Source organism: Dendropsophus ebraccatus, chromosome 3 (assembly GCF_027789765.1).
Source record: "Dendropsophus ebraccatus isolate aDenEbr1 chromosome 3, aDenEbr1.pat, whole genome shotgun sequence".
NCBI classification, from domain to species: Eukaryota; Metazoa; Chordata; class Amphibia; order Anura; family Hylidae; genus Dendropsophus; species Dendropsophus ebraccatus.
In genome coordinates, this window is record NC_091456.1 from 86,484,411 (window position 1) to 86,496,845 (window position 12,435).

The 12,435-nt window shown below is 39.9% G+C and overlaps 1 protein-coding gene across 2 annotated transcripts in view; it reads right to left on the reverse strand.

Moving 5' to 3' along the window:
- Window positions 1-6,024: 6,024 nt before the first annotated feature.
- The window catches only part of SUSD1 (sushi domain containing 1), a 106,249-nt gene continuing 99,838 nt past the window's right edge, over window positions 6,025-12,435 (reverse strand). For both annotated transcript variants that reach the window (XM_069962142.1, XM_069962141.1), the window contains exon 23: window positions 6,025-9,124. The gene's annotated coding sequence lies outside the window, so the exon portion shown is untranslated. The remainder of the gene's footprint in view (window positions 9,125-12,435) is intronic.

Sequence of the window (12,435 nt, forward strand, 5' to 3'; positions counted from 1 at the left end):
GGTATTTAACCTTTTCATGGGGTACCTATATCGCCGTGATCAGCCAATAGCGGCGATCGTCAGCACGGGAGGGGTTAATCACCCCCCGTGCCGACAAGCAGGGATGGCCTGCTATACATTATAGCAGGCCATCTTCCCCGATCGCTGCGTGTGTACACGCAGCGATCGGGGAAACCGCGGGCGTAAATGTACGCCCGTTTGCGTTAAGGCATGGGTTTTGGGGGCGTACACTTACGCCCGCGGTCGTTAAGGGGTTAAAGAGGTTGTCCAACATTTTTTTCTTATTGGAAATGTAAATAATTTGTAATCTGTCCCTTTCCCTGAGTGACTTTCTCTCACTTTTTTTTTTTTCGCCTCTGTGTCCGCCTCCTCTGTTGCTGCTTTTTGGATTTACTCTACCCATAGGCAGGTAATATCTGTATTAGTACAAAAGCCCTTTGAGCAGCATGGTGGCTCAGTGTCTGCCAATTAGTTATGTTATTAAATAAATTAGTATTTCACACTTATCTGTTGTAGGACTATAAACCCCAGCACACATGTACATGATAGGAGTTGTAGTTCTGGATTACATATACACTACAGTAGCCATCCTACTGGTGGGCGGGGTCTCAATGAGGCAGGATTCTGTTACAAGTTTACCTCAGCAATAGATTGATAGATGACATGGTGACAGCCATGAGGTGAAGTCTCATAGCCATAGCCATATTACACACAGCAGCAGCTCTGCCCTCACACTGTACATCTTTACACTACAATAGTAACAATATAGGTGAAGATTTAGCAAAGCCTGTGCAGGGGAGCAGTTACCCGTAGCGACCAATCAGATTGCTTCTTTCATTTTTAAAAAAGGCCTTGGAAAATGAAACCTAGAATCTGAATGGTTGCTATGGGCATCTGCCTCCCTGTTCCTCTTCACAAGTTTTGATAAATCACCCATTATTTACCATTTATAGCTCCAACCTATGCTGCAGTGCTGTACAGAGATTGTATTCTATCATGCTGTCCTTACTGCTGCAGTTTCTTCTGGGCTGAGATGTCAGTTAGATGTTAGGGGCGTGGCTAAAGAAATATATGCATAACCCCACCCACCTGATGACTCACTGTTCCCTCACTAGCAGGAACAGGAAACAGAAGGGAACAGAATTTCACAGGAAGTAAAGAAAACACAGACAGAGTGGTCATGTGACTGAGCCTGAGAACACAGTAAGCGCTCTAAATAAAAAAATTGAAGTGTATGTGGAATATGCAACATCCACAGAGGTCAGTGCAATGCTAGTTTATTGAAAAATCCCGGACAACCCCTTTAAGTTATGTCGACCCAGTTGGGTAAAGTGTTAAATTTGTGCCATGCTGGCAGCATGTTTAAGAAAAGTGCCTGGTCATTCAACCATGCATGTGACAGGAAAATAGCCTATTGTTTGGGGGGGGGGAGTTTTATTGGGGTTTAGGCTATGTTCACACGTAAAATCGCCATTGGCAACGGCCGTACTTTATGCAGTGTGGAACATTGCCTACATTTCTATGGGATACTGGCTGGAGCGTATATACATCGTATACGCTCCGGCCGGGATCCCTTGCCGTGCCGCAAATAACTAACATGTCAGTTTTCTGCGGCCGCAATTCAATGAATTGCGGCCATAGGAAACCCTGTCAGTTCACACAATGAAGCGAGCGGCTCCGGCCGCTTGCTACATAGTGTGCTGTGGGAGGTTCTGATGCGGGCGCGTGCTGATTCGCCCGCCTCAGAACCCTGCAGCCGGAAAGATCATCTGGCCGGTATTTAAGTACCGGCTAAGGATGATCCGGGCAGAGACCGGCCGTTCTGTGACCCGGCCGGGCCGGGTCACGGAACAGCCGGTCTCGTACGTAGTGTGAACCCAGCCTTAGTGTCTTAAAAGCACAATACTTCCGTAATCGCTATCACAAGGATGATGTTTGATGTATTTTATGTGGAAACTCTAATGGCTGCTACTTGCTATATACTAGCAGATCTCTATCTACAAAAAGGCACTTCTAGTTCAAAGGACAATATTCAGATTTGCTGTGCTAGAAGTCTTATGTTATCTTGCCACCACTAAAATGGAAAATGGCACGTGATGGTGTCTCTGCAGTATTTTTGCATATTTGTTTTTCCAGGGGGCAATGTTCCTAGATTCATTGACTTTGGCAAACACATGTTGGGGCCTCTGTGGTGTTTTGGTTGCTAATATACATTATGGCTGGCTGGTTGCAAAATCAGCAGGTTTGGGTCAATTTACACAGAAAGATTGTCTGACAGATTATCTGCCAAAGATCTGAAGCCAAAGCCAGGAATGGATTTGAAAAGAAGATAAATCTCAGGCTTTTCTTTATGACCTGATCTCTGTTTATAGTCTGTTTCTGGCTTTGGCATTTGGCTTTTTAGAAAATCTAATGTGTATGGCCAGCATTGATTGTGTGCAGATAAAGTGTAAAAAAGAAAAAAAAAATTTGAATCTTTATTTATATGATTTGTGATGAAAATGACAGATAACCTAAAAGCAGAGCAGTATAAATTAGTAAAAAAGTTAAATAAATATCAACTTTGCCTATACATATTTGGCTGGGTTCACACTATGTATATTTGAGGCTGTATTTGGTCCTCATGTCAGGTCCTCATAGCAACCAAAACCAGGAGTGGATTGAAAACACAGAAAGGCTCTGTCCACACAATGTTGAAATTGAGTGGATGGCCGCCATATAACGGTAAATTACTTCCATTATTTCAATATAACAGCCATTGTTTTAAAATAACAGCAAATATTTGCCATTAAATGACGGCCATCCACTCAATTACAACATTATGTGAATGTAGACAAATGAAAAAATGAACAAAGAGGGGCGCTTATGGTGTAGTAAGTTAAGTTGATTGGTATCTATTTAACAGAAGGCAAGACAACTCACCTTCTGGTGTTGTGCGAGCAATAGGCACAACACTAGCAGAGCTTGTAATTGATGTAGAGTCCGCAGCCTGGCATCCAGCATATGGAGGACAGATCCGTCACGATACCATCACTCCCAAATCATAGAGGAGAAGACTGAAAGCAAAACTGGGATAGCCTTGGCGCTGGACACGGACCACACTCTCCAGTTCTTTGTAGATTTACTTTATTTTGAGCAACGCGTTTCGGCGGCGTGCTGCCGCCTTTATCAAGCTCCTGCCATGTTAACAACAACAGTCCTTTTTATACCGGTGGTTTCTCCTAAACCACGCCCCAAAGAAAGGGGGAGGGGGAGGAGTCCGGTTTCCCTTGCAACAGGTTGGTCGTTACAAAGGCTTTAAACATATAAAATCCATTGCTTCTCGAACATACAGACAAATACAAATGTCAATACAAATAAATTTAGTCCACTTACAAACTCCAATAGTAGCCCTGGGTAACTGGACGCCAGCGATCAATGTGAGCCGCTGCACGCCGGGACGTCACGTCCGCCGACGTCAGAAGACGCGTCACCGGGCTGTTAACCCATCGTGCGCTGGGCTCGTCAACTCACCATTCTCCGGCCAGAACGCACTCTGAGTCAAACCGTCCCGTGGACTGCGTCGATCGGCGTCGCCCGACGGCGTCCAGAGCGAGCCGCCCACAGTACACTGGATCGAACCCGGCACAACACCCAAGCGGGACAACAACGTGGTAAAAAAGAAGAGGAAAGAGAAAACATATCTAAACCTACTACAGTTAAGTCCACAGAAATGAATGATGTGTACATCACACATTAAATACAAAATGTATACATTGAGCCAATAAGCAACATAAATACAATAAATACTATAAAAACTATAAAAAGTTACAACATTACAGCATCATTACAATCCTGATAAAAGATAAATCTCATAAAAGAAATAATCATAAAAATATGATAAAATCATTAACTCAGATACCCAATTCTATTGCTTCATTTAGACCATCTGGTACTAAAGTTTTTAATTTAAAAATCCAGTAAGCTTCTCTCCTATTAAGGGATTTATATCTGTTTTTGTCACTGATTTGAATCTGTTCTATAGGCATTATCGTGACATTACTAAAATCACCATGGTGTGCTTCACACAAATGTCTAGAGACACTATGTTTCAAGAAGCGTGAGTTCGTATTAAAACGGTGACCAGTGAGTCTCTTCCGCAGTGTCTGTGAAGTCCTCCCAACATACTGGAGTCCACACCGACACTCGAGGAGATAGATCACAAAGTCGGACCCACAGGACAGCTCCGAATAGACACTAAAAGTCTCTCCGGTGCTATTGGACTTGAAGTGGCATGTTTGATCTTTGATACTAGCACAACACAAGCACCCTCTATTTTTGCACCTGGACACTTTACCACTTTACAACAAAAAAAGAAGAAAAACAAGAAAAGCGAGGTAAAGTGTCCAGGTGCAAAAATAGAGGGTGCTTGTGTTGTGCTAGTATCAAAGATCAAACATGCCACTTCAAGTCCAATAGCACCGAAGAGACTTTTAGTGTCTATTCGGAGCTGTCCTGTGGGTCCGACTTTGTGATCTATCTCCTCGAGTGTCGGTGTGGACTCCAGTATGTTGGGAGGACTTCACAGACACTGCGGAAGAGACTCACTGGTCACCGTTTTAATACGAACTCACGCTTCTTGAAACATAGTGTCTCTAGACATTTGTGTGAAGCACACCATGGTGATTTTAGTAATGTCACGATAATGCCTATAGAACAGATTCAAATCAGTGACAAAAACAGATATAAATCCCTTAATAGGAGAGAAGCTTACTGGATTTTTAAATTAAAAACTTTAGTACCAGATGGTCTAAATGAAGCAATAGAATTGGGTATCTGAGTTAATGATTTTATCATATTTTTATGATTATTTCTTTTATGAGATTTATCTTTTATCAGGATTGTAATGATGCTGTAATGTTGTAACTTTTTATAGTTTTTATAGTATTTATTGTATTTATGTTGCTTATTGGCTCAATGTATACATTTTGTATTTAATGTGTGATGTACACATCATTCATTTCTGTGGACTTAACTGTAGTAGGTGTAGATATGTTTTCTCTTTCCTCTTCTTTTTTACCACGTTGTTGTCCCGCTTGGGTGTTGTGCCGGGTTCGATCCAGTGTACTGTGGGCGGCTCGCTCTGGACGCCGTCGGGCGACGCCGATCGACGCAGTCCACGGGACGGTTTGACTCAGAGTGCGTTCTGGCCGGAGAATGGTGAGTTGACGAGCCCAGCGCACGATGGGTTAACAGCCCGGTGACGCGTCTTCTGACGTCGGCGGACGTGACGTCCCGGCGTGCAGCGGCTCACATTGATCGCTGGCGTCCAGTTACCCAGGGCTACTATTGGAGTTTGTAAGTGGACTAAATTTATTTGTATTGACATTTGTATTTGTCTGTATGTTCGAGAAGCAATGGATTTTATATGTTTAAAGCCTTTGTAACGACCAACCTGTTGCAAGGGAAACCGGACTCCTCCCCCTCCCCCTTTCTTTGGGGCGTGGTTTAGGAGAAACCACCGGTATAAAAAGGACTGTTGTTGTTAACATGGCAGGAGCTTGATAAAGGCGGCAGCACGCCGCCGAAACGCGTTGCTCAAAATAAAGTAAATCTACAAAGAACTGGAGAGTGTGGTCCGTGTCCAGCGCCAAGGCTATCCCAGTTTTGCTTTCAGTCTTCTCCTCTAACATTATGTGAACAGAGCCTTTCTGTGTTTTCCATCCACTCCTTGTTTTGGTTGCTATACAGCCTCAAACATACAGCCTCAAATATACGTAGTGTGAACATAGCCACATGTCAAACTGTAAAATACCTTATTGAATTATAAAATATTAATAACAAAACATAGAAATTATATATATATTTTTTTTATTAAAATAATGGATTAAAATAAATAAAAAAAGGAACATGAATGTATCATAAAATAAAATATAATATCACCTAGGAAAAAAATTGTTAATGACTATTCCAACAAGGTTTACCAAGAATATATTTTGGTGAAAGTGCAGCTTGTGTCTGAATGAAAAAATGGCACCAGATCAATAAATTTTCATTATAGTACAATTTTACCAATTAACATTTTTAATGCAATGGAAGGCAGAGATTAAAAACACACAGAGATGAGAGGACGTTACATGACCATGTTTTTAATCATACAACCCCTGTTAAAATTTTTTGAAACCCCACACTTATGCTTTGCCAGCATTTTTACTTTGAAGCAAATGAACAAATATCTGACATGAAAGAAAACAATGCTTCTCAGCTAAACATTCATGTAACATCCCTCAAATAGATGAATAGTTTGTGTTTATTCAGATCAACTAGAGGAACCATTTAATGTTGAAGAAACATTTATGGGCTCACTTTGTAATTTTTAATTCTTAATACCAGAACAAATTTAAAAAACGCAAATTAGTCTGTAGATAAAATGGTACCTTTCTGTGAACTTGGTTAATAGAAAACATGGCCCCAATAAAAAAAAAAATTGAAGAGATTATAAAACCTCTGCGAGATAGAAATTCAATACAGAGAATCCTAGTTAGCTGTGTGTAAGATGTAATAGAAAAGTAAAATGGGAAGGTCATAAAAAGAAAACATGAGGGTAGGTCTAGGAAAGCATCAGGATAGAAAACTTCTACCTATGTGTGTTAAGGGTATAAACCCACACACCGTATACGCAGCGTATTTACTGCTGCGATACGCAGCAAACACGCAGCAAATACGCAGCAGATTAGATCTAAATAACTGAACACAGCATCAAATCTGCACCAACAAATCTGCTGCGTATTTGCTGCGTATCTGCTGCGTATCTGCTGTGTATACGGTGTGTGGGTTTGTACCCTAAAAATAGAAAAAGCACAATAAATCAAAAACATGGGTGGAAGTCAATGTTAGTAACAAATCCGCAAAATAAAATAGAATTTACATACAAGAAAAGCCAAATGAAACCCAGGGCTAAAACGAATACAGAAGAAATTAAGGCTAAGGGTGCCTTCACACAGGACGAATCGCAGCGGAAATCTCGCTGAGAGTTTTGCAGCGAGATCCGCTACGATCCAAGGTCCAGGCAGTCCCTTGTGAATACATACTCGCAGCGGATCTTTCAGACCCCTGCAAGTATGTACATCTCCCCCCCTAAACCTATTAACAGGCTGCATACATTACCTGTCTTCAATCCGGCTTGCTGCACAGGGTCCCAGCTTCCTGCTCTCCCCCTCAGCTGCCTGCGGCTGGGCAACACACTGATTAGCTGGGCGGGAGAGCAGGAAACTGGGACCATTTGCAGCAATAATTGAAGACAGATAATGTACATGCCGGCAGCCTGTTAAGGGGTTAAGAGGGCAGGTGATTTAGGTACTCGCAGTGGTCTGAAAGATTCACTGCGATCTGTCCTGTGTGAAGGCAACCTAAAGTAAGGAAAAGAGATCTGTAAACACCTGGAGAAAACAATAACATTTTCCCATTCCTTTATGATATAAAGTTGTATGTTAGATAAAGGATCAGTAAAATGGGCTGGTCATTCAACAGGAAATAGGTTTGGTGATAATGAAGTTGTAATACGAGAATGCTTTGTGCAACAAAGTAAAAGGTATTACAGTTTTCCTTCAGAAAAGGCCTAAAACTCAATCACTTGGTAAACAAACCCCTTGGGTCTCAATCTGATTCATCTTTGACATCATTTTGAGGTCACTGTTTGTACAATAATGTCGGTTATTTGGCTTTAGAATGCAGTCTGTCCTAAGACAGCTGTAATCTTACTCCTCTCCTCTTTTTTTAAACTTCCCTGCATTGTAAAGTGCTCAGCGTTACTACACAATTCCACAATGACTTGGACGGAGATTCCTTTGGCCTATAGACTCCCCTTATTTTATCTAAGCATATGTCATTGTCACAAAATCTTATATGGCATGTCAAAAGTTTTGTGAAGTGACAGTGACAGTTTAAGCTATCTATAACCCCACAAAAATTTTCTTCCATCAGTTAAATCCTCCAGAAGGTGAAAGTGACTGCTGGGTAGATACAGACTGTCATAGTATGTCCATATCGCCATACAGAGTGGAGCTGGGTTCACACACAGTATTTTTGCTCAGTATTTTGGTCCTCATCTTGCAACCAAAACCAGGAGTGGATTAAAAACACAGGAAGGCAATGTTCACACACTATTAAAATTAAGAGGATGGCACCATTTTATGACAAATAAAGGCCGTTATTTCATAAACGGACGATGTTTTAAAATTACAGCAATTATTTGCCATTAAATGACGGCCATCCACTGAATTTCAACATTGTGTGAACGTAACCTGTGAACATAGCCTGGTACTGCAAAGGGGACTTAGAAAATTCTTTGTGGGCCCCTAAACAAATATACCCTCTATCCCGAAAAAAAGGGCCAGACAAAGAAAGACATACAGTAGCCTATGTGTGTAAACAGCCTAATTGTGGAAATTAGGAAAATAAGTCCATGACATGTTTCCATCTAGTAAAGATGATCTATAAAATGCTATTTAAAAAACTGGAACCAGATTAATGTGAAATATATTTTTACCAGTCAGTGAAGTCCATGCTGTACTGGTATACCCAAGAGGAAGCAAAGTAATTATTTGAAATATACTTGTTTATATTCCATATTCTTTTTCTCAATATTGAGTGATTCCTCTAATTGATCTGTTCAGCTTCATGATTATGTTCACATATAGCATTTGATTGGTGCTATTTTGCAGTGAATTGCACAATCACGGTAAAACACCGCTAATTAAAGCCTTAAAAAAATCACTGTTTTGTGATAGTATACTATGAGGTAAGAAAGTTGGGTGAATATTTTCAATATTTTCTAAATTTAATAATTCTATATATTTTCCTGGGAGAATTTTAGCCAAATATATCCTCGGCTCACTTAAGGCCTTTGACTTCACTATACAATAATAAAAGTGCCACAACTGGAGACCACTTTAGCCGAGACTCATCATTTCAGTAATATAAGTGTATGTAAAGCAATATTCTTATTGCAAACCTCATCCTAGGATAAGAACTAAAGACTGTTGGCAAATATGTCCATATTTGATTTTGTTCCAACGCTTATCAATAACTTCACATATTCAAATGGTCACACAAAGATGGTTCTGGAATGGCTCATTCAGTAATCCTTAAAACAATAGAAAATATAGTTATAAATTAACATAACTGTAGAAATACAAAATTCCATAGAATAAAGTAAGTTTTGTGGTTCTCTGATTTTAAGGGCCCTTTACCAGTGCTATAGTTTCTACTTTTTTCCAGTTTTCCATCAAAATGCTCACAAAAATTGTTTTATATATGCAATATTAGTCTACAAACAGGCAAAGCATGTCTATGAAACCTTAATTATGTATTTGAGGAGCAAACATGTTACAGTGTAAGGCCATGTTCACACAACATAAGTTAAGTATTGCTGATTTGCCACATGGCCTTGATTAATACAGTACTTAACTTACATTGTGCTGCAGCTAGAGGGAATCACGGCCGAAGTGTATACACTAACTATACACTCCAGCAGGGATTGTTAGCGGTCACGCAAAAAACTGACATGTCAGTTTTCTGCTGCTGTTATTCATTGAATAGTGGCCGCAGAAAACTTGTCAGTACACACAACAAAGCGTGCGGCTCAGGCCGCACGCTGCATTGTGTGCAGCAGGGAATTCAGATGCAGGGTGCACCCACATCCAAAATCAGCAGAAGCTTTCTGAACCTACTGACTTTGGTGGCATTAACCAGCTGTCTAAAGTGTATGGGGGCCTCCTGTCTCTCCTCAGACAGACAGATTATGTAGGGGGAAAGGAGGTTCAGGCATGTTGGATTCTAACTGCCCAACCCTTTTGTTCTCAGGGAAATTAACTGAAGTAGCTTGCCCCACCTCATTCCATTGTGAACACATTAATATGTGTATGGGGATATTGGAAAAGATAGTTGTCGACCACACAAATGTTTGGCTAACAGCTATTGAGGATGTATGATAACCTTTAATTATAGCTGATTAGGCACAAAAAAAAAAGACATTTATCAAAGAATATTAAATATACACTGGTGTAAACTGCCCCCCAAACAGCAGCCTGAGGCCTGAGGCCACTGTATTATAGAGACACTGTGGTAGATATTGTTATAGAAACACTATTTTGGCACTGTTATAAGGCACTGTCACTGTTACTGTTTTTAGGATGCTCTGACTGAAATTGTTGTAGGGGCACCTTATGAAGGACACTTGAAGGGACTCGGCTTGAAGGGACTTGGCTAGTACTTAAAGGGTACTGTAGTTCGCTTTATGTGGACACTCTGCAGAGGTCCCATGTAAATAAATATATTTAATGGACAGTGACCCCGCAAGTTCTCAAGTTCTTTCACCAGTGTTTGGTGTATATACTTACACATTGTGCTATTTAATATTTAGAAACTTTATTTTTTATTCAGTTCTAATTTATCATCATTAGCTATAGATTATCAGGCTACATTTAAAGAGCTTCTGCAATGATATCTTTTGTCTCAGTTGTTTTTGAATTGCACATCGCCACCTAATGGTCAATGCCTATAAATTACACAAATTTACAAACAGCAACTTAACGAAATGTTAGAAATTTAGCACCTACTATCTAGATCTTTTATATAGATCTTAGCGTTGCCTTCCAGGAATATTTTCCCCTTGATATGGCTGGGTAATCTTCATAGTACCACAGATCTTTCAGTTGTGGATTATATGTGTGTGTATGTGTATTACATATCCCTGTTCTTCTTAATTATGAAAATACTGCACAATAGAGCAGGTGTAGATTTTATCGCAATGCCTGGGACAGGCACAGGGCTGGCATGTGCCTCTTAGTAAATCCGGCCAGGAAAAAGGGGGCAGGGCTTTATCTAAGACTGGCGTATGAGTAAATATCCCCCTTGCTGTCAGGTCTCTTCACAACTGATCGCTGCAGGGAATCTTTTGACCAGAAAGTGACTGTAGGAAATGGGGCAAGCTATTTGGGGATCCTTCATTCTTATGTTCTCTAGGTTTTTATTAATGTCAAATGTGACTACTGATGCAAGTTTAATTTTAAAGAACTCAGATATATAACATAATTTTAGTTACAAGAAATATTTCATATATAGTCTAGGCATGTGATATGTAATGTTAGGGTTAAAAAAGTAAAGTGTCCCAGAGCCATACATTTTCATTTTTTCGTAGCATGGCCCTAGTCATCAGGAAAGAATGCAAGGATTAATGCCAATCACACACTTTATCACAATCATGGGTTCAGCTTTAGAACTTTATGAGGCTGAAGGAGTAATAAAACAAAGTTCATACTTCAGCCATATAAACTACTTACGTTTTTAGTATAAACAAGATGACATTTTTAGTATGATGAAAGGTTACTTCTAAAATAAAATTAAAAACAAACATACAAACCAAGAACGTTTGCTTCTATTTTAAGGGAATCTAAAAATCGCTGACACTGTTAGCTGTTCAGTTAAAGAAGAAGTCCGGTGAGAATTTTTATTAAAGTATTGTATTGCCCCCCAAAAGTTATACAAATCACCAATGTACACTTATTACAGGAAATGTTTATAAAGTGCTTTTTCCCTGCACTTACTACTGCATCAAGGCTTCACTTCCTAGATAAAATGGTGATGTCACGACCCGACTCCCAGAGCTGTGCGGGCTGTGGATGCTGGAGAGGATGATGGCAGAGGGATGCTCAGTGTCCCTCCAGTGCCCTGTGTCCTTCAGTGCCCCCCTGGCATCATACTCTCCACCAGCCACAGCCTGCACAGCTTTTTTTAATTCATTGATTCTGGTTTCTCACATGGCAATTTTTAGAATAACTGCTAGTGCAGTTTTTGTGCCAAACCCATTTGAATTTACTTTTGGCTTTGGCTTAGAAGTGGCTGTTTTCTAAAAAAAACAGACTGCAATGTGTGAAACCACCTAAATTTTTGGGAACCTGTTTGCAAGTGTAAAATTTACAAAGGTTTTCAGGCATAATAAATACATTTCACAAAAAAACCCTACAACTAAAGATGCCACACACAAATTCCCTGCATGGTGACTTTCCTATATCCAACTGTGCTTCCATAACATAGTAAAGTGTTTTTTTTCTCCAGTGAATAGTGTTAAAGAGATTTTGTTATGTTATGGAGACACAGACAGATATATACCACGTGTCTCTTTGGTCAACCAGTATTTAACAGTGTCAGCAGTTTGAAATGCCAGCATTTTTCTTTTTACCTCTTAGGGACATAGTAGATTTTGGCTATAAGGACCAGGCTAATTCCCATTTTAGCTTTTTTGTTTTTTTCCTCCTCGCCTTCTAAAAGTCATATCACTTTATATCTAGTTTATATATAGATCTCTAGTTTATATTAGTTTATTATTTGTGTAGATTAATGATTTTTTTATCTGTGACAAAAAAATCTGCAATCTTTTTTTAATCCTTGACTTTC